The 19,464-nt window shown below is 39.5% G+C and overlaps 1 protein-coding gene across 4 annotated transcripts in view; it reads right to left on the reverse strand.

Moving 5' to 3' along the window:
- LOC145432300 (ATP-dependent RNA helicase DDX54-like) overlaps positions 1–19,464 on the reverse strand; it is a 318,477-nt gene that overhangs the window by 70,879 nt on the left and 228,134 nt on the right. The window lies entirely within an intron of this gene.

A 19,464-nucleotide genomic window follows, 5' to 3' on the forward strand; every position in this document is an offset into this window, starting at 1 on the left:
AAAAAGAATCCACAAAAGATTATTTTTACTTTCTTTTATTTGTTCCAGATAAATTATAAATTATTTTTTAAAAAGCAATGAAATGCATCAGATGTCTCCCATGCTTTCTTTTCTGCTGTAATTTTTTTTTTTGAACATAAATTGGTCTATTGAAAATAAAATGTAGTAAGAACCACTACATTTTTTCAATAGGCCAATTTATGTTTAAGAAAACCCCAACAATCAAATGATCTCATCTGAGCAAGCACTGGGCGACGGTGGGAAGGAAAAACTCCTTTGTCTTAAAAAGAAGAAACCTTCGACAGAACCAGGCTCAGATGGTGCGGCTTCTGTCAAGACCGGTTGGGGGTTAGGTAGTTAAAAAACTACTCTAACGGTACAGCACTACAGCTTTTTGGTGGAAATGGGTGGAAGGATGGGTGTTACACCTCGTTTCATTGGAGGTCTTACAGGTGGTCGGGGTGTAGATTCAGCTTTTTTACAAATAGGTGGCAGAGGGACAGGACTAGGTCGTGGAATTATAACTAGTTGGGTGGGAATAGGTTGTCTGTGAAGGTTCTCAGTCATGGGAATAGGTTGCTTTCCACTTCTGGATATAGGTGGAACACACATCCTACGAAAAGGTGGTAGGTTGTCGGTCGAGAAAGTTTCCTTTTTCGTTGGTTGTGTGACTTGAGGAGCGGGTGTCAACTTTGTCTTTTTCGGTCTAATGGGTGGCAGTGGAGTCCGCTGTAACTGTTGTTCGTCAGATGCATCTTCCCTGCCTACGTAAATGTATTTATGTTCCTCAAAAAGGGCAATGTCTTTTTCAACTTGACTCATTGCCTCTTCGAGAAACATTTTGTAATTGTATTTTTTGTGCTGTGAAGGGGAGATAGTAAAAGGGAGGGATTGATATTCAAAGTTTAGCTCATTAAACCTCCTCTTTAGGCCCTGGAGAATGTTTTGTTTCTCCTGTTCGGCCAGTGGTTTAACTGTTTCCTGTTGTTTTGTTAACCAGGCATCATTGTCCTGCTTAGCCTTTTCTTTCTCTGCCTTTCTTCTACGCAGGTAGCCTGGAACGATTCTGTAATCGTTTTTCTGTAAATAAAAGGGGACAAGTCCAGATTTCTCAAGGAGCTGCTTGTCCCCTTTGCGTGTATCCACACAAGCAGGTTGAGCCATGACTTTCTTCATGCCTGTGTGTTCTGGTTTTTTCCTGAATGTGTGTTCAGGTTTTTCGCCTTCTGGCCTCTGTGGGCACATTTCGCGATGAGATGGGGCCTTAACTGTTCTTGGCACCATGGTCCTGTGTTCATTTTTATATTTATTTTCTAATACAATTGCTTCCCTGTATTTAGAAATATACATTTTAGGTTTGGGTGGAGGAAGAGTACTCTACTTTGGGAGAAGGTTATAAGCGCTTTCATCTGAAAACACAATTCAATCGCTAGCTTAAATTCACCTGCAAGGGAATTCTACAACTGTGTGTCGAGGCACCCCTATTTATAGATTTTTATGGCCTGGCATGTGACATCATGGTGGCCTGGCTTGTGACATCATGGTGGCCTGGCATGTGACATCATGGTAGCCTGTCTTTGTTCTGTCATTTAAGCCCCACCCCCCTGGTTACTGTTGCTATTGTAACTATTATATTATGAATGCTGGTAGCTAGCATTCCACACACACACATACACTTTTTGCCAAGGTTCCAGCTGCAGTCACCAAGACATGTAAATGTATTTAGTAACCCTCTGGGGTCCAGAGTATAATTGGCCGTTTTTGACTACTTTAGATTTTACCTCTATATTTCACCTTTAAAAAAATCTTCTTCTTTTTTTTTTTGGCACAACCTCAAATATCTGAAATTTGAGTTAATTTTTCATTTATACTATATTTGCACAATAGATCTAAATTCAGACAAAAAAAATTCAAAATCCGAGTAGAAAATACTTGTCATTTTTACTGTAAAAGCCACAAACATGTTTAAGGAATTGTTTTCATAACTTGAAATGCGAATAGAAGTTGTACATTTGTAAAAATTATGCACAAGTTTTGCAAACAACTTTATGTTCAGTATAATATATGCAGGTTTTCTTCCTGAATACTATCGTTGTTTATATTTACTGCGGGAAGAAACGGTTTTTATAAGGAAAAACACTAGAAAGCACTCAGTCCCCCTCCCAACTCCCCCAGCCTTTCCTATTGGTGAAAAAATATACCATGTGGACCAATCAAAAAATGATAGGGCAACATAGCATTTAGTTGTTTACGAAGGCGGGCAGGTGTATACATATAGTTTGAGTCTGACGGCTCTTTGTTTGCTTCTCATCTGTAAACTCTGCATACTCTCTCATGTGATTCAGTTTGTTTTGAAAAGTCTCAACAGGATCTTGAGCTTTATTGTGAAAGGTTTACGTGGAAAACAAACAAGCGTACAGCGGAACCACGCGATGGTTTTACCGTCATTGTTGCTAACGAAAACACGTAAAAACAGGCACTTGCCCGCCCATAGTGTGGTTATATTAAATATAAGAGAAAGAGAGAACTTTAAGAAATTAATATAGCCACTAAGGTGACCGTCAAAACGATGAAAAATACTGCTGTAAACAGTTTCTTTTACGACATCACGAAACAAACGATAGCGTAATAGGAAACGATAGACATTTTTATATTGTCATTTGATATATATCGTTATATCGAACAGCCCTAACATACACTCTTATATTTGTACATATATTTATTCTTATAATTCTCAGATTTACCCATTCGTATATTTTGCTTGTTCTTATGTTATTGTATTTTGCACACCTCTGTTGCACACACATAAGAATTTCGCTCACATGTGCTGTACCAGTGTACCTGCACATGTTATGTGATACGGGAAATCTCCAATTTTTTTTTTATTTTGTTTTTTTTTAGATTAAATAATATACCATTGTAAAGACGACACAAGAGTTCCAGAGGCTCTTCTGGGAGCCAGAGTCGACCAGAAAACGTTTCCCCGAGCTTGAGTCCTCTATGAAGAGCAGCCTTTCCTTATCGGCAGCGGTCACAGCCGCTACAGAGCGCTGGCAGGCTTGTTTCCCTGGGCCTTAAAACTGCAAAGGCGGCACGGTGCTGTCACGCTGATGGTAAAAACACAGGCCTTTAACACAGTGCCGCTGTGCCACTTTATTTTTTAACAAAACACTACGCTTTATGTATAAAGAACTGCCTATTCTACTACTTATTGAAGAAAAAGAATCCACAAAAGATTATTTTTACTTTCTTTTATTTGTTCCAGATAAATTATAAATTATTTTTTAAAAAGCAATGAAATGCATCAGATGTCTCCCATGCTTTCTTTTCTGCTGTAATTTTTTTTTTTTGAACATAAATTGGTCTATTGAAAATAAAATGTAGTAAGAACCACTACATTTTTTCAATAGGCCAATTTATGTTTAAGAAAACCCCAACAATCAAATGATCTCATCTGAGCAAGCACTGGGCGACGGTGGGAAGGAAAAACTCCTTTGTCTTAAAAAGAAGAAACCTTCGACAGAACCAGGCTCAGATGGTGCGGCTTCTGTCAAGACCGGTTGGGGGTTAGGTAGTTAAAAAACTACTCTAACGGTACAGCACTACAGCTTTTTGGTGGAAATGGGTGGAAGGATGGGTGTTACACCTCGTTTCATTGGAGGTCTTACAGGTGGTCGGGGTGTAGATTCAGCTTTTTTACAAATAGGTGGCAGAGGGACAGGACTAGGTCGTGGAATTATAACTAGTTGGGTGGGAATAGGTTGTCTGTGAAGGTTCTCAGTCATGGGAATAGGTTGCTTTCCACTTCTGGATATAGGTGGAACACACATCCTACGAAAAGGTGGTAGGTTGTCGGTCGAGAAAGTTTCCTTTTTCGTTGGTTGTGTGACTTGAGGAGCGGGTGTCAACTTTGTCTTTTTCGGTCTAATGGGTGGCAGTGGAGTCCGCTGTAACTGTTGTTCGTCAGATGCATCTTCCCTGCCTACGTAAATGTATTTATGTTCCTCAAAAAGGGCAATGTCTTTTTCAACTTGACTCATTGCCTCTTCGAGAAACATTTTGTAATTGTATTTTTTGTGCTGTGAAGGGGAGATAGTAAAAGGGAGGGATTGATATTCAAAGTTTAGCTCATTAAACCTCCTCTTTAGGCCCTGGAGAATGTTTTGTTTCTCCTGTTCGGCCAGTGGTTTAACTGTTTCCTGTTGTTTTGTTAACCAGGCATCATTGTCCTGCTTAGCCTTTTCTTTCTCTGCCTTTCTTCTACGCAGGTAGCCTGGAACGATTCTGTAATCGTTTTTCTGTAAATAAAAGGGGACAAGTCCAGATTTCTCAAGGAGCTGCTTGTCCCCTTTGCGTGTATCCACACAAGCAGGTTGAGCCATGACTTTCTTCATGCCTGTGTGTTCTGGTTTTTTCCTGAATGTGTGTTCAGGTTTTTCGCCTTCTGGCCTCTGTGGGCACATTTCGCGATGAGATGGGGCCTTAACTGTTCTTGGCACCATGGTCCTGTGTTCATTTTTATATTTATTTTCTAATACAATTGCTTCCCTGTATTTAGAAATATACATTTTAGGTTTGGGTGGAGGAAGAGTACTCTACTTTGGGAGAAGGTTATAAGCGCTTTCATCTGAAAACACAATTCAATCGCTAGCTTAAATTCACCTGCAAGGGAATTCTACAACTGTGTGTCGAGGCACCCCTATTTATAGATTTTTATGGCCTGGCATGTGACATCATGGTGGCCTGGCTTGTGACATCATGGTGGCCTGGCATGTGACATCATGGTAGCCTGTCTTTGTTCTGTCATTTAAGCCCCACCCCCCTGGTTACTGTTGCTATTGTAACTATTATATTATGAATGCTGGTAGCTAGCATTCCACACACACACATACACTTTTTGCCAAGGTTCCAGCTGCAGTCACCAAGACATGTAAATGTATTTAGTAACCCTCTGGGGTCCAGAGTATAATTGGCCGTTTTTGACTACTTTAGATTTTACCTCTATATTTCACCTTTAAAAAAATCTTCTTCTTTTTTTTTTTGGCACAACCTCAAATATCTGAAATTTGAGTTAATTTTTCATTTATACTATATTTGCACAATAGATCTAAATTCAGACAAAAAAAATTCAAAATCCGAGTAGAAAATACTTGTCATTTTTACTGTAAAAGCCACAAACATGTTTAAGGAATTGTTTTCATAACTTGAAATGCGAATAGAAGTTGTACATTTGTAAAAATTATGCACAAGTTTTGCAAACAACTTTATGTTCAGTATAATATATGCAGGTTTTCTTCCTGAATACTATCGTTGTTTATATTTACTGCGGGAAGAAACGGTTTTTATAAGGAAAAACACTAGAAAGCACTCAGTCCCCCTCCCAACTCCCCCAGCCTTTCCTATTGGTGAAAAAATATACCATGTGGACCAATCAAAAAATGATAGGGCAACATAGCATTTAGTTGTTTACGAAGGCGGGCAGGTGTATACATATAGTTTGAGTCTGACGGCTCTTTGTTTGCTTCTCATCTGTAAACTCTGCATACTCTCTCATGTGATTCAGTTTGTTTTGAAAAGTCTCAACAGGATCTTGAGCTTTATTGTGAAAGGTTTACGTGGAAAACAAACAAGCGTACAGCGGAACCACGCGATGGTTTTACCGTCATTGTTGCTAACGAAAACACGTAAAAACAGGCACTTGCCCGCCCATAGTGTGGTTATATTAAATATAAGAGAAAGAGAGAACTTTAAGAAATTAATATAGCCACTAAGGTGACCGTCAAAACGATGAAAAATACTGCTGTAAACAGTTTATTTTACGACATCACGAAACAAACGATAGCGTAATAGGAAACGATAGACATTTTTATATCGTCATTTGATATATATCGTTATATCGAACAGCCCTAACATACACTCTTATATTTGTACATATATTTATTCTTATAATTCTCAGATTTACCCATTCGTATATTTTGCTTGTTCTTATGTTATTGTATTTTGCACACCTCTGTTGCACACACATAAGAATTTCGCTCACATGTGCTGTACCAGTGTACCTGCACATGTTATGTGATACGGGAAATCTCCAATTTTTTTTTATTTTGTTTTTTTTGAGATTAAATAATATACCATTGTAAAGACGACACAAGAGTTCCAGAGGCTCTTCTGGGAGCCAGAGTCGACCAGAAAACGTTTCCCCGAGCTTGAGTCCTCTATGAAGAGCAGCCTTTCCTTATCGGCAGCGGTCACAGCCGCTACAGAGCGCTGGCAGGCTTGTTTCCCTGGGCCTTAAAACTGCAAAGGCGGCACGGTGCTGTCACGCTGATGGTAAAAACACAGGCCTTTAACACAGTGCCGCTGTGCCACTTTATTTTTTAACAAAACACTACGCTTTATGTATAAAGAACTGCCTATTCTACTACTTATTGAAGAAAAAGAATCCACAAAAGATTATTTTTACTTTCTTTTATTTGTTCCAGATAAATTATAAATTATTTTTTAAAAAGCAATGAAATGCATCAGATGTCTCCCATGCTTTCTTTTCTGCTGTAATTTTTTTTTTTGAACATAAATTGGTCTATTGAAAATAAAATGTAGTAAGAACCACTACATTTTTTCAATAGGCCAATTTATGTTTAAGAAAACCCCAACAATCAAATGATCTCATCTGAGCAAGCACTGGGCGACGGTGGGAAGGAAAAACTCCTTTGTCTTAAAAAGAAGAAACCTTCGACAGAACCAGGCTCAGATGGTGCGGCTTCTGTCAAGACCGGTTGGGGGTTAGGTAGTTAAAAAACTACTCTAACGGTACAGCACTACAGCTTTTTGGTGGAAATGGGTGGAAGGATGGGTGTTACACCTCGTTTCATTGGAGGTCTTACAGGTGGTCGGGGTGTAGATTCAGCTTTTTTACAAATAGGTGGCAGAGGGACAGGACTAGGTCGTGGAATTATAACTAGTTGGGTGGGAATAGGTTGTCTGTGAAGGTTCTCAGTCATGGGAATAGGTTGCTTTCCACTTCTGGATATAGGTGGAACACACATCCTACGAAAAGGTGGTAGGTTGTCGGTCGAGAAAGTTTCCTTTTTCGTTGGTTGTGTGACTTGAGGAGCGGGTGTCAACTTTGTCTTTTTCGGTCTAATGGGTGGCAGTGGAGTCCGCTGTAACTGTTGTTCGTCAGATGCATCTTCCCTGCCTACGTAAATGTATTTATGTTCCTCAAAAAGGGCAATGTCTTTTTCAACTTGACTCATTGCCTCTTCGAGAAACATTTTGTAATTGTATTTTTTGTGCTGTGAAGGGGAGATAGTAAAAGGGAGGGATTGATATTCAAAGTTTAGCTCATTAAACCTCCTCTTTAGGCCCTGGAGAATGTTTTGTTTCTCCTGTTCGGCCAGTGGTTTAACTGTTTCCTGTTGTTTTGTTAACCAGGCATCATTGTCCTGCTTAGCCTTTTCTTTCTCTGCCTTTCTTCTACGCAGGTAGCCTGGAACGATTCTGTAATCGTTTTTCTGTAAATAAAAGGGGACAAGTCCAGATTTCTCAAGGAGCTGCTTGTCCCCTTTGCGTGTATCCACACAAGCAGGTTGAGCCATGACTTTCTTCATGCCTGTGTGTTCTGGTTTTTTCCTGAATGTGTGTTCAGGTTTTTCGCCTTCTGGCCTCTGTGGGCACATTTCGCGATGAGATGGGGCCTTAACTGTTCTTGGCACCATGGTCCTGTGTTCATTTTTATATTTATTTTCTAATACAATTGCTTCCCTGTATTTAGAAATATACATTATAGGTTTGGGTGGAGGAAGAGTACTCTACTTTGGGAGAAGGTTATAAGCGCTTTCATCTGAAAACACAATTCAATCGCTAGCTTAAATTCACCTGCAAGGGAATTCTACAACTGTGTGTCGAGGCACCCCTATTTATAGATTTTTATGGCCTGGCATGTGACATCATGGTGGCCTGGCATGTGACATCATAGTAGCCTGTCTTTGTTCTGTCATTTAAGCCCCACCCCCCTGGTTACTGTTGCTATTGTAACTATTATATTATGAATGCTGGTAGCTAGCATTCCACACACACACATACACTTTTTGCCAAGGTTCCAGCTGCAGTCACCAAGACATGTAAATGTATTTAGTAACCCTCTGGGGTCCAGAGTATAATTGGCCGTTTTTGACTACTTTAGATTTTACCTCTATATTTCACCTTTAAAAAAATCTTCTTCTTTTTTTTTTTGGCACAACCTCAAATATCTGAAATTTGAGTTAATTTTTCATTTATACTATATTTGCACAATAGATCTAAATTCAGACAAAAAAAATTCAAAATCCGAGTAGAAAATACTTGTCATTTTTACTGTAAAAGCCACAAACATGTTTAAGGAATTGTTTTCATAACTTGAAATGCGAATAGAAGTTGTACATTTGTAAAAATTATGCACAAGTTTTGCAAACAACTTTATGTTCAGTATAATATATGCAGGTTTTCTTCCTGAATACTATCGTTGTTTATATTTACTGCGGGAAGAAACGGTTTTTATAAGGAAAAACACTAGAAAGCACTCAGTCCCCCTCCCAACTCCCCCAGCCTTTCCTATTGGTGAAAAAATATACCATGTGGACCAATCAAAAAATGATAGGGCAACATAGCATTTAGTTGTTTACGAAGGCGGGCAGGTGTATACATATAGTTTGAGTCTGACGGCTCTTTGTTTGCTTCTCATCTGTAAACTCTGCATACTCTCTCATGTGATTCAGTTTGTTTTGAAAAGTCTCAACAGGATCTTGAGCTTTATTGTGAAAGGTTTACGTGGAAAACAAACAAGCGTACAGCGGAACCACGCGATGGTTTTACCGTCATTGTTGCTAACGAAAACACGTAAAAACAGGCACTTGCCCGCCCATAGTGTGGTTATATTAAATATAAGAGAAAGAGAGAACTTTAAGAAATTAATATAGCCACTAAGGTGACCGTCAAAACGATGAAAAATACTGCTGTAAACAGTTTCTTTTACGACATCACGAAACAAACGATAGCGTAATAGGAAACGATAGACATTTTTATATTGTCATTTGATATATATCGTTATATCGAACAGCCCTAACATACACTCTTATATTTGTACATATATTTATTCTTATAATTCTCAGATTTACCCATTCGTATATTTTGCTTGTTCTTATGTTATTGTATTTTGCACACCTCTGTTGCACACACATAAGAATTTCGCTCACATGTGCTGTACCAGTGTACCTGCACATGTTATGTGATACGGGAAATCTCCAATTTTTTTTTATTTTGTTTTTTTTGAGATTAAATAATATACCATTGTAAAGACGACACAAGAGTTCCAGAGGCTCTTCTGGGAGCCAGAGTCGACCAGAAAACGTTTCCCCGAGCTTGAGTCCTCTATGAAGAGCAGCCTTTCCTTATCGGCAGCGGTCACAGCCGCTACAGAGCGCTGGCAGGCTTGTTTCCCTGGGCCTTAAAACTGCAAAGGCGGCACGGTGCTGTCACGCTGATGGTAAAAACACAGGCCTTTAACACAGTGCCGCTGTGCCACTTTATTTTTTAACAAAACACTACGCTTTATGTATAAAGAACTGCCTATTCTACTACTTATTGAAGAAAAAGAATCCACAAAAGATTATTTTTACTTTCTTTTATTTGTTCCAGATAAATTATAAATTATTTTTTAAAAAGCAATGAAATGCATCAGATGTCTCCCATGCTTTCTTTTCTGCTGTAATTTTTTTTTTTTGAACATAAATTGGTCTATTGAAAATAAAATGTAGTAAGAACCACTACATTTTTTCAATAGGCCAATTTATGTTTAAGAAAACCCCAACAATCAAATGATCTCATCTGAGCAAGCACTGGGCGACGGTGGGAAGGAAAAACTCCTTTGTCTTAAAAAGAAGAAACCTTCGACAGAACCAGGCTCAGATGGTGCGGCTTCTGTCAAGACCGGTTGGGGGTTAGGTAGTTAAAAAACTACTCTAACGGTACAGCACTACAGCTTTTTGGTGGAAATGGGTGGAAGGATGGGTGTTACACCTCGTTTCATTGGAGGTCTTACAGGTGGTCGGGGTGTAGATTCAGCTTTTTTACAAATAGGTGGCAGAGGGACAGGACTAGGTCGTGGAATTATAACTAGTTGGGTGGGAATAGGTTGTCTGTGAAGGTTCTCAGTCATGGGAATAGGTTGCTTTCCACTTCTGGATATAGGTGGAACACACATCCTACGAAAAGGTGGTAGGTTGTCGGTCGAGAAAGTTTCCTTTTTCGTTGGTTGTGTGACTTGAGGAGCGGGTGTCAACTTTGTCTTTTTCGGTCTAATGGGTGGCAGTGGAGTCCGCTGTAACTGTTGTTCGTCAGATGCATCTTCCCTGCCTACGTAAATGTATTTATGTTCCTCAAAAAGGGCAATGTCTTTTTCAACTTGACTCATTGCCTCTTCGAGAAACATTTTGTAATTGTATTTTTTGTGCTGTGAAGGGGAGATAGTAAAAGGGAGGGATTGATATTCAAAGTTTAGCTCATTAAACCTCCTCTTTAGGCCCTGGAGAATGTTTTGTTTCTCCTGTTCGGCCAGTGGTTTAACTGTTTCCTGTTGTTTTGTTAACCAGGCATCATTGTCCTGCTTAGCCTTTTCTTTCTCTGCCTTTCTTCTACGCAGGTAGCCTGGAACGATTCTGTAATCGTTTTTCTGTAAATAAAAGGGGACAAGTCCAGATTTCTCAAGGAGCTGCTTGTCCCCTTTGCGTGTATCCACACAAGCAGGTTGAGCCATGACTTTCTTCATGCCTGTGTGTTCTGGTTTTTTCCTGAATGTGTGTTCAGGTTTTTCGCCTTCTGGCCTCTGTGGGCACATTTCGCGATGAGATGGGGCCTTAACTGTTCTTGGCACCATGGTCCTGTGTTCATTTTTATATTTATTTTCTAATACAATTGCTTCCCTGTATTTAGAAATATACATTTTAGGTTTGGGTGGAGGAAGAGTACTCTACTTTGGGAGAAGGTTATAAGCGCTTTCATCTGAAAACACAATTCAATCGCTAGCTTAAAATCACCAATCTTAAACACTATTCAAAGCTCAGTCTCCCATTTAGCAAAACTCTAAACACAAAACACACTTAGCAGTGTGGTGCACCTGTTGTCGTGTGAAGGCTGTGTGCAGTAGTGATGTCTCCTGTGTGTCGAAGCTTTGAAGCGTGTGTCGGGTAATCTCGTGGTAGTTTTGTAAAGCGCGTATCGAGGCTTGCTTTGATTACGTATGCAGTGATGTTCGAGGCCTCGCGGGCAGTCCGTACCACGTGACTGATTCAGGAACTGGCTCGCCGGTTTGCACCAGATTCTAAATAAATTGGGCAGCAAAACACAGCTGATTCCCCGTCACATTGTGTTGTGGAATTGGATTACGTCCCAGTTACATACTTACTTGAACATTTCTCCTTCGATGGAACCAGCAAGGAAGAGAATATTTGTCTGACAACATTTAATCTCATCTCTCCTAATAAAGTATGCACACAGTAATAAATATCACAAATGATAAGTACCATAATATAAATCAACAACACCACAGATCTTATAATCTGATTTCTGTCTTTTAGTTTATTACAGTTTTTTCTGAATGCCTAAGCACATTTTTTGTAACTATTGGCTAATTTTGCAAAACTCTTCACACAAATAAGAAAACCTGTCACCCAATAATCAAAACATTGTAGTTCTCTTGCAAAAGCAAACACAGCTAGATTAACTCTTCACACCTTCGTAAAAATGGTGTTTCCGTATCAAACAGTACACACAAGCCATCATCTACTAAGCACACAATGCGCCAACTGCACACTGATGGTATGAATACAAAACACATCTGGCTTTTGCTTTCTCTGTGCACAAGGTAGGCTATGTCAGTTTGAGCTCATACTTCTGTCATAGATCCATAAGCATAGAGGGATCCAAACTTCAAGTACTGGTGTACTTGAAACACATCAAAACAAACACAAGTGTTCATTTCCAAGTATAGGATTATTTGCAATCGCCATAATGACTATATGGGTTACTTGGTCTGCAGTGAACATGCTTCCTCTGCCCCCAGCATCTGGTCATCTAGCAATTCTGTAAAGTAACAATTTCAGTATTTTTACATCAATGGTATTGGTGTGTTTCTCATTGGCATATGGCAGTGCTACAAATCTTTGTGCGAAGTGACTGTACTAACCGATTCTCATTTCAAGATGTCCTTATGGTACTTGCTACAGTGTAGCGGCTCGAGTTAGGCTGGACCCGTTGGCCAGCTACCCTCAGGGTCATTCCACGGTTGATTACATGGTTGATTACATGGTCCACTATTGTCATCAGCAATTCTATTTCTTACTCTTCCTACCCTTCCTCTCCCCCCTCCTCGTCTTCCTCTTGCTCCTCCTTGTCCTTGTCGTCCTCTTCATCCTACTTCTTCACCTCCACGTCCTCTTCCTCGGCCTCCTCTACTTCTCACTCTTTCTGCTCCCTCCATTGTACTCCGCACACACAGCTTACCTGTATTATAGTGCTTAGGCTGATTGCAAAGTGAACTAATTATCTAAAAAAGCTTTCACATGTGAAAGTGTGCCAGACAGTTGGCAAATTAGTGTTAATGATAGCCATACATGTGTATACTTTTGCTAGGAGTGTGTTGGAAATTTGGTAATTGAGTGTTGTGCAGTGAATTGTGCCTACCGTTTTGCAAAGTGTGTGTTACAAAATTGCAAACTGAGTGCAAAGCAGTTTATGTGCTTTTAGTTTTGCAAACTCAGTGAGTGGTTTTGCTATAAGTCTGAATAGTTTTAGAGATTGTGCTACAGGAATCACAGTTAGGGTTTAAGCATTCAGAAAAAACTGTAGTTTTTGAACGCTCAAAATAAGCGTCACACTTGCGGAAGCCGATATACCCGCCGAAACGCCGTGCATTTATCGAGACTTTCAACCCCAGGTAGGCTAATTATCAATCTTCGGATCCACATTATGTCAGCAGCTCCACCGTGAACTATGTTAAAAACAAACACCGCTCACGCCTCACAGATGACAGCTTACAGTCCTGCGTAAAGATGAAAGTGACTTCATACAGCCCCGATTTGCAGACGCTGTGCGCAGAGATTCAGGAGCAGAAGTCCCATTGTAAACATATCACGGCAGACCCAACGATGTTTCCATGAACACGCTTTACAGCTTCTCTTTATTGACCACTTTTCACACACGGTTGCTGTATGCATACAGCCGGTGTTAAAGCTCACAGCCCGACACATACCAACACAACAGCATAGAGAGCACAGACGTTAAGGCGCCGAGGCGTGATCGCGGGTGCCGCTCAGGTGCGTCCGCCTCCCCTGCAGCGGCGCTGCAGACCACGCCCCGCCACACACATTAACCAGGTAAAATACATATTGTCAGGGTTCCTGGGTCGGTGACCCAGTGTTTTCAGTTTTGTTCATGTTCATATATATATATATATAGCATATAGTAAACAATGAATCTGTAAACGACAGCTGTTGACATTTTTTAAAAATGAATGAAAAAGCATATTTAAATAATCAACATACATGATTTAAATATAAACACACACGTGACAAGAGACAGAACGTGTAGAAGATATATGCAGAAAGAGCTTTCAGTGGTCAGCTGATAACATGATATCTAAAAAATACATAGCTCATTTTCCTGTCTGTTAGTTGGACATGCTAACCTGTTAACAAGCTCCTATATTCACCCATACAGTTTGTAGATCATTTTGCTAAAATAGGTAAAATCTCCACTCTTTCAGGGCACTAATAGGCTAAAGGCATATTACAAAAGGTCATTCATGTATTCACAGATTCTCTGTAGTTATTCTGCTGCTCATTCACCTGTAAAAACCACACCAATCATTATTTCAACAGCCTTTTTATTTTGGAACAAAAGCATTTGACGATATGACTTACAGGACGTTACCAAATTCATGAAGCTATATTTGTGAGTTTATTTATCAATATCAGTTTAATGTAAACAGACTGATGTAGTAATAGACAGTAAAATGTTGGTGCGTGTGTAATATATGAGCGTTTATGTTTCTCTACATGGGTAAAAGTACTCCATGTCACCCTCTGGTGGTAGCAACCAACTATGAAAAGAATGGATGTTGGATCTTAACTAAATGATAAAAAGTTTTATTACTTTGTATTACTTTCTTTAGTTTGGTAAAATTTACAGTTTTAATCCCGTAAGAAAATAAATCACTATCATAGAGAGGGATATTAGTAATTCGTTTGTTAATAACACTTTGTTTGTGTTTGCTAATGTTTCGACAGGAAAATGGTTTTCTACAAAGTTGTTTCATGTACAGAGTAACACACACACACACACACACACACACACACACAGCTATTACCCATTTCTTGTTTTTAAACTTAAGATAAATTAATAACTATATCATTCAAAATAATAAATTAATCTTGAATGAAGATTGATGATGTGACTACGTCCACAGTAGCCCGGACAGATTTGAAAATGGCGTTTTGTCTGAAAACGCTCTGCGTCTAACGGTGTGTTCACTAGCGTTTTCAGTCGTTTTCACAGAACGGCTGAAAACGCTTACGTTCCAGTACTGCGCATGCGTGAAACGCAAGAAGATTCGACCTGCCTCATTTCTGTCTGCCGCTTCTTTACTTTCCCGCTCTTTGAAACGTCGCGGCAAAATGTCGAGGAAAAGCACCGAGTTTTTTAAATGGACTAACAATGAGGTGGAATTGTTGCAGCGAGTAACACAAAAGTGCAAAGTTGCAAAAGCGAGTGAGAGTTGAAGAATTTGAAGAAAAGCTATCTGGAGCATGTACAGACTGACATTAACCTTTAATAGGGCTGTCGAAATTCAGAGCAAACAAAACAACTGCTGTATAAAATGCCCTCCGCTATCTTAGTTTAATTGGTCACATGACTGCATCATATGACTAACATGCGTCATCATTTTAGAAAGTCTTTGTTTTTGCTGTCCACACTGCCATGCAAAAGCACCATTTCCAAATGTATGCGTTTTCGAGAGTGTTTTCAAAACGCTGCATTTTCCATCAGTGAAAACGGCGTCTCAGTGTGGACGGGAGGCCACAACGGAGAGAAAACGATGCACTACAAACTAAAACATATTAGTGTGGACGTAGCCTAGGACCCTCTGCAGAGGAGCCGAGAGAGCCAGGAACTTGTGAGTTGTGTTTGTCCACTCAGGCATCATTCATACTTGCTCTTTAGGCAGTTCCTGTTAGAAGGAGGAGGCACAGCAGGAGCGTCGGGGGGCGGAAGACGGTGCCTCAGTGCCTCTCTCCTTCTGACATTGTTAAACAAAACCCAACAAATTTATAATTATTTATATATTTACATGTAGGTAATGTCCTCAAGTTCTGTATAACCACTTTTTCCTCTCTCTGTGATTGTATCTCGTCGGTTGTTGTGTGTGTTTGTGTGTATTTGTCTCTTTCAAACAGGTGCCGGTCCTCACCTCTGCAGTGCTGCCGTCTCCTGTAGCGCTGCATGGTTCTAAGCTACGTTTTCTTTCCTGTTTCTGTTGTTCTTGTAGTTTTTGTCCTCAGGTTTCAAGTGTCTGTGTTGTGCAGCTGGTCTGGTCTGTCTCTAGACAGTTCAGGCTGCACCCACCAGTAAATGGTGGAGGCTCACAAAGACATACTCAACACACATGTTTCTGAACTCTGCATGAGGGTTTCTCAGACGAAGTGAGGGCCGTGAGGCACAGCTCCCCGTCCCCCGGTGACCCTGCTAGGTCCACCTTCTTAGGGAACAGTGGCGGAGGAAGACGAGGCTACATCAGGTTAGGAAGCAGCCGTGTCCCTCCTCCAGAACAAACAGAAGCGTATTTTCTTCTTTTTCAGGTGCTCTTCCACTAGACTTTTTTTCTCTAGGATTAGGGTTCTTAACTCATCAATTGTTTCTGCATTTTGCTTCTCAAATTTCTTGCATCTTTGCTCCACTTCTTCTAATTTTGCTGCTTCTTCTTCAAGCTTTTCTTTCAGTTCTTTAGATGTTGCCTCCTGTATTAGCTTTGCCTTGTACATGTCTGGGTTTCTCTGTTGTGCATATCTTCTAACTGCTGACTTCTTGTCCAAATTTCTTCAAGTGTACACTGCAGGTCTTCATGTGCTTTCTTTTGTTGTTGCTTTTGTGCCTGCATTTCAGTGTTTTTGCACTTTAATTTGTTAGAAAGTTCTTTGAGTTCTGTCTTCTTTCTCAGCATTTCATCGATCCTACTCTGCATCTCTGAGCATTGTTTTTCCAGTTTTTCCTTTTCTGCTTCCAGTTCTGTTGTTTTGTCCTTCATTTCATTAGAAAATTCTTGCAGTTTTAGATTTTTACTCTCAAAGTCCTGGAGAATAAGTTGTTCTTCTTTCTCTTGAAGTAACTGTTCATTTCTGACCTGCGTTTCATCAAGCTTTATTTCCACCACTCTGTATTTTTCCTCCACGTCTTTGAGTTTGCGCTCCATGTCTCTCTGCTTCATGTCCTGTTCTTCCTTCTCATGAAGAATTTCTTCATTTCTTTCCGGTGCTTCATCGAGTTGTCCTTGGAGCTTCTGATTCCTTTTGTCCTCATTAATATTTAGTTTTCATCTGACCAAACAGCATCATTCCGTAAGTCAATGAGGTTGTGACATGACATTTTTGAATGGGGATATTTTTTTGCTTAGACGAATTATCAGTAAAGTTCCGATCTCTGTTAATTTGTAAAATATAAAATTCCATAACACGACAGAAAAAAAACAAACAAACATATATATACACACATGGCAAATCTCTGGAGTTGAATATTCTGGAGTTACGCATAAAAGTGCGCAAGAGTTACATTCTGGGAGCAGCGAACACAAATGATTGTAAAAGAGACATTTGATGGCAGGTCTTAGATAATCCTAAATTATTGTGTCTGATTATGAAAAGCACAAGGTTTTGTAAGAGGCAGGCACTGTGGAAAAAGTAAAGATGTAAGTTCTCGAACTGTTTTTGTGAATGCTTTTCTAATTGTGTTTTTAAAATGTGACACATGTAAAATGATCATTAAAGAGCATGATATTTATAAAATTTTTATAAAAGCTCTCTACACATTTTTCCTGAGCTAATCTTAAGGCCATAGAACGTTGGAAGTCTATAGCAAATAAACTCACACTATGCACATACACATACATACCACTCTATTATGTAATTTCATGTGGCTTACTGCTTAGTGGCTAAAGTAGATGTTTTAAAACCAAAATAAACCAGAAATATAGTAGAAATACAGTTTCAAAACAACATTCAAGTCAAAAAACACAATGGAGGAAGTAGGCATGTCATTGTGAAGGTCTACAATCCATAGATGCCATCATGAATGGGATTGCAAAGAATTTCCAACACTGTATAAACCACTTGTTAAAATTAAGAACAAGAAATCCAGATTAGACTTTGCCAATAACCTGATCAATTCTGAAAAAAAAAAAAAAATCCTTTGCACACATGAAAATTTAACTTGTTCCAGAGCTCTGGATTTGAAGCATATCACATAATCTGTCAAACATGGTGAAGGTAATGCTCCAGTAAAGGTGTAGCAGAGCATCTTTTAGGCCCCAAAACATAATTTGGTGTTGTCCGTTAGTTCAAGACACAATGCACAGTGCATTAAGTATTACAGCTGCTAAGAAAAGGCTAACTATAATTGAGCATGTGTAACGCGGTTAAAGGACCAGGGCGCCTGACTGCAGCCTCATAGACAATGAGCTATCAGATTAAGATTCGACTATGGAGCCTGAGGGTGTGAATAAAACACAGGAAACAAAAGTAGAGCTCAAATATATATATATTATGTTTGTTATGAGAAGTGTATAGACGGATGTACAAAAGAAATAGAAACATATGCATATATATCACAAACAAAAATAATGTTGACAATACAAAACAGCTTAGTAGGTTCCAAAAGGAGGTGGGATGAGGTGTAGTCCAGTATGTGATTTAGTTTAGTTCCATGGACCTGTGATAGGTCATTGTCAACAATTTGTGATTCAGTCCATAGGTTCACAATTCCTACCGCACCGTAGCGGTGGTCGGGTGGCTCGCCATCTCGCGCTGATCAGGGCTGATCGCGGGAGAACAAAAAAAAAAAACCTGACCTAAACAAGGTCAAAAAACAGAAATTATGATTCACAGAAGAAAATGAAACAGCATTCTACTGCTGTGACAAAATAAATACATAAATAACAAAGTCAAGTAATCAATGCCATGTTTCATACAACAATCAATAAACCATCATCTCTTATAATGAATGTCATTCTAAATACTATTATAGAAAGACATTCTCATGGGTCCCATCAAAGTATATCAGCGTTAAAGCTAATAAATATTATCCAAAGTTAATCAAATATATTTACAAAACTCATTTAATCAAAGGTGTTGCGCAACAGATTCAATAATGTAAATGGAATTTAACTCAATGCAAAATCCCATAGGCCGTTTCGGCATTTCATCAGAAAAGTAACAAAAAACATCCAAAACGGACAAAACTACAAAAATCAAATCACTCGTTCAACTCTAGATACGTTAAGTCAACATTCGGCCATAATGGAATAAACAAAAACAACAAGATTCAATAGATGACACTAGTAATTGCACTTACTGTCGCTAGCCTAGCATTAGCTTACCGGCATTGTAGGATGCGCGATCGCGGCTCCGCATGTACATTAATTGTGACAAAACAAAACAAACAAATAACTCACCGTTGAGTCGAGTGTGAGGTAGTGTAAAGATGAATGAATCGGCCGGGTTATTGCACGCTGTCAACTGGCCTGTAGTGCAAAATTTGTCGTGATCTGACAAGTACGCCAACCACAGGGACAACAGCAGCCAGAGGAGCAGGGACATGCAGCTGATTGACCCGGAACTTATACAGGATTCATTCCCGCCACAATAAAGGGACTGGCGGAAGTGGGGTCAGAAGTTACCGTGGTTACACATGCACAGGTGTCATCTTGATAGTGTCATCTGTCATCACTTTATAATGAAATGTTCTTAAATGACTGTACCCAAAACTACTCTTGCTTCCTCTGACGTGAGGAGAGGAATGAAGGATGATCAAGGAGTCAAGGGGGATTGTCACAATATGAGACTGAAAGCACCGCAGTTGTTTGTGTGATCACTGCTGATAAACAATGGCACACTGAACTTGTAACTCTGCCAGGCTGCAGTCCTAACTTTCAGGATTAAAATAATACAAAGTATCTGAATTCTAAAAACTTTCTCAGAATTATGCCAGATTAAGTCAAATGTGTTTGCTTCCTGGGAATTCAGCTTATAAAAGTGTATTAAATATTCACTTACCATGTCTGCCATGTTCGTGCTGTGCCTGTTGTCAGTTTGTCACAGATCTGCAGCATTTCAAGGTGTCGTAATGGAAATCTCGATCGTCTGGAAAAACATTGTGACAATA

The sequence above is a fragment of the Astatotilapia calliptera genome, chromosome 12, assembly GCF_964374335.1.
Source record: "Astatotilapia calliptera chromosome 12, fAstCal68.1, whole genome shotgun sequence".
Taxonomy (NCBI): domain Eukaryota; kingdom Metazoa; phylum Chordata; class Actinopteri; order Cichliformes; family Cichlidae; genus Astatotilapia; species Astatotilapia calliptera.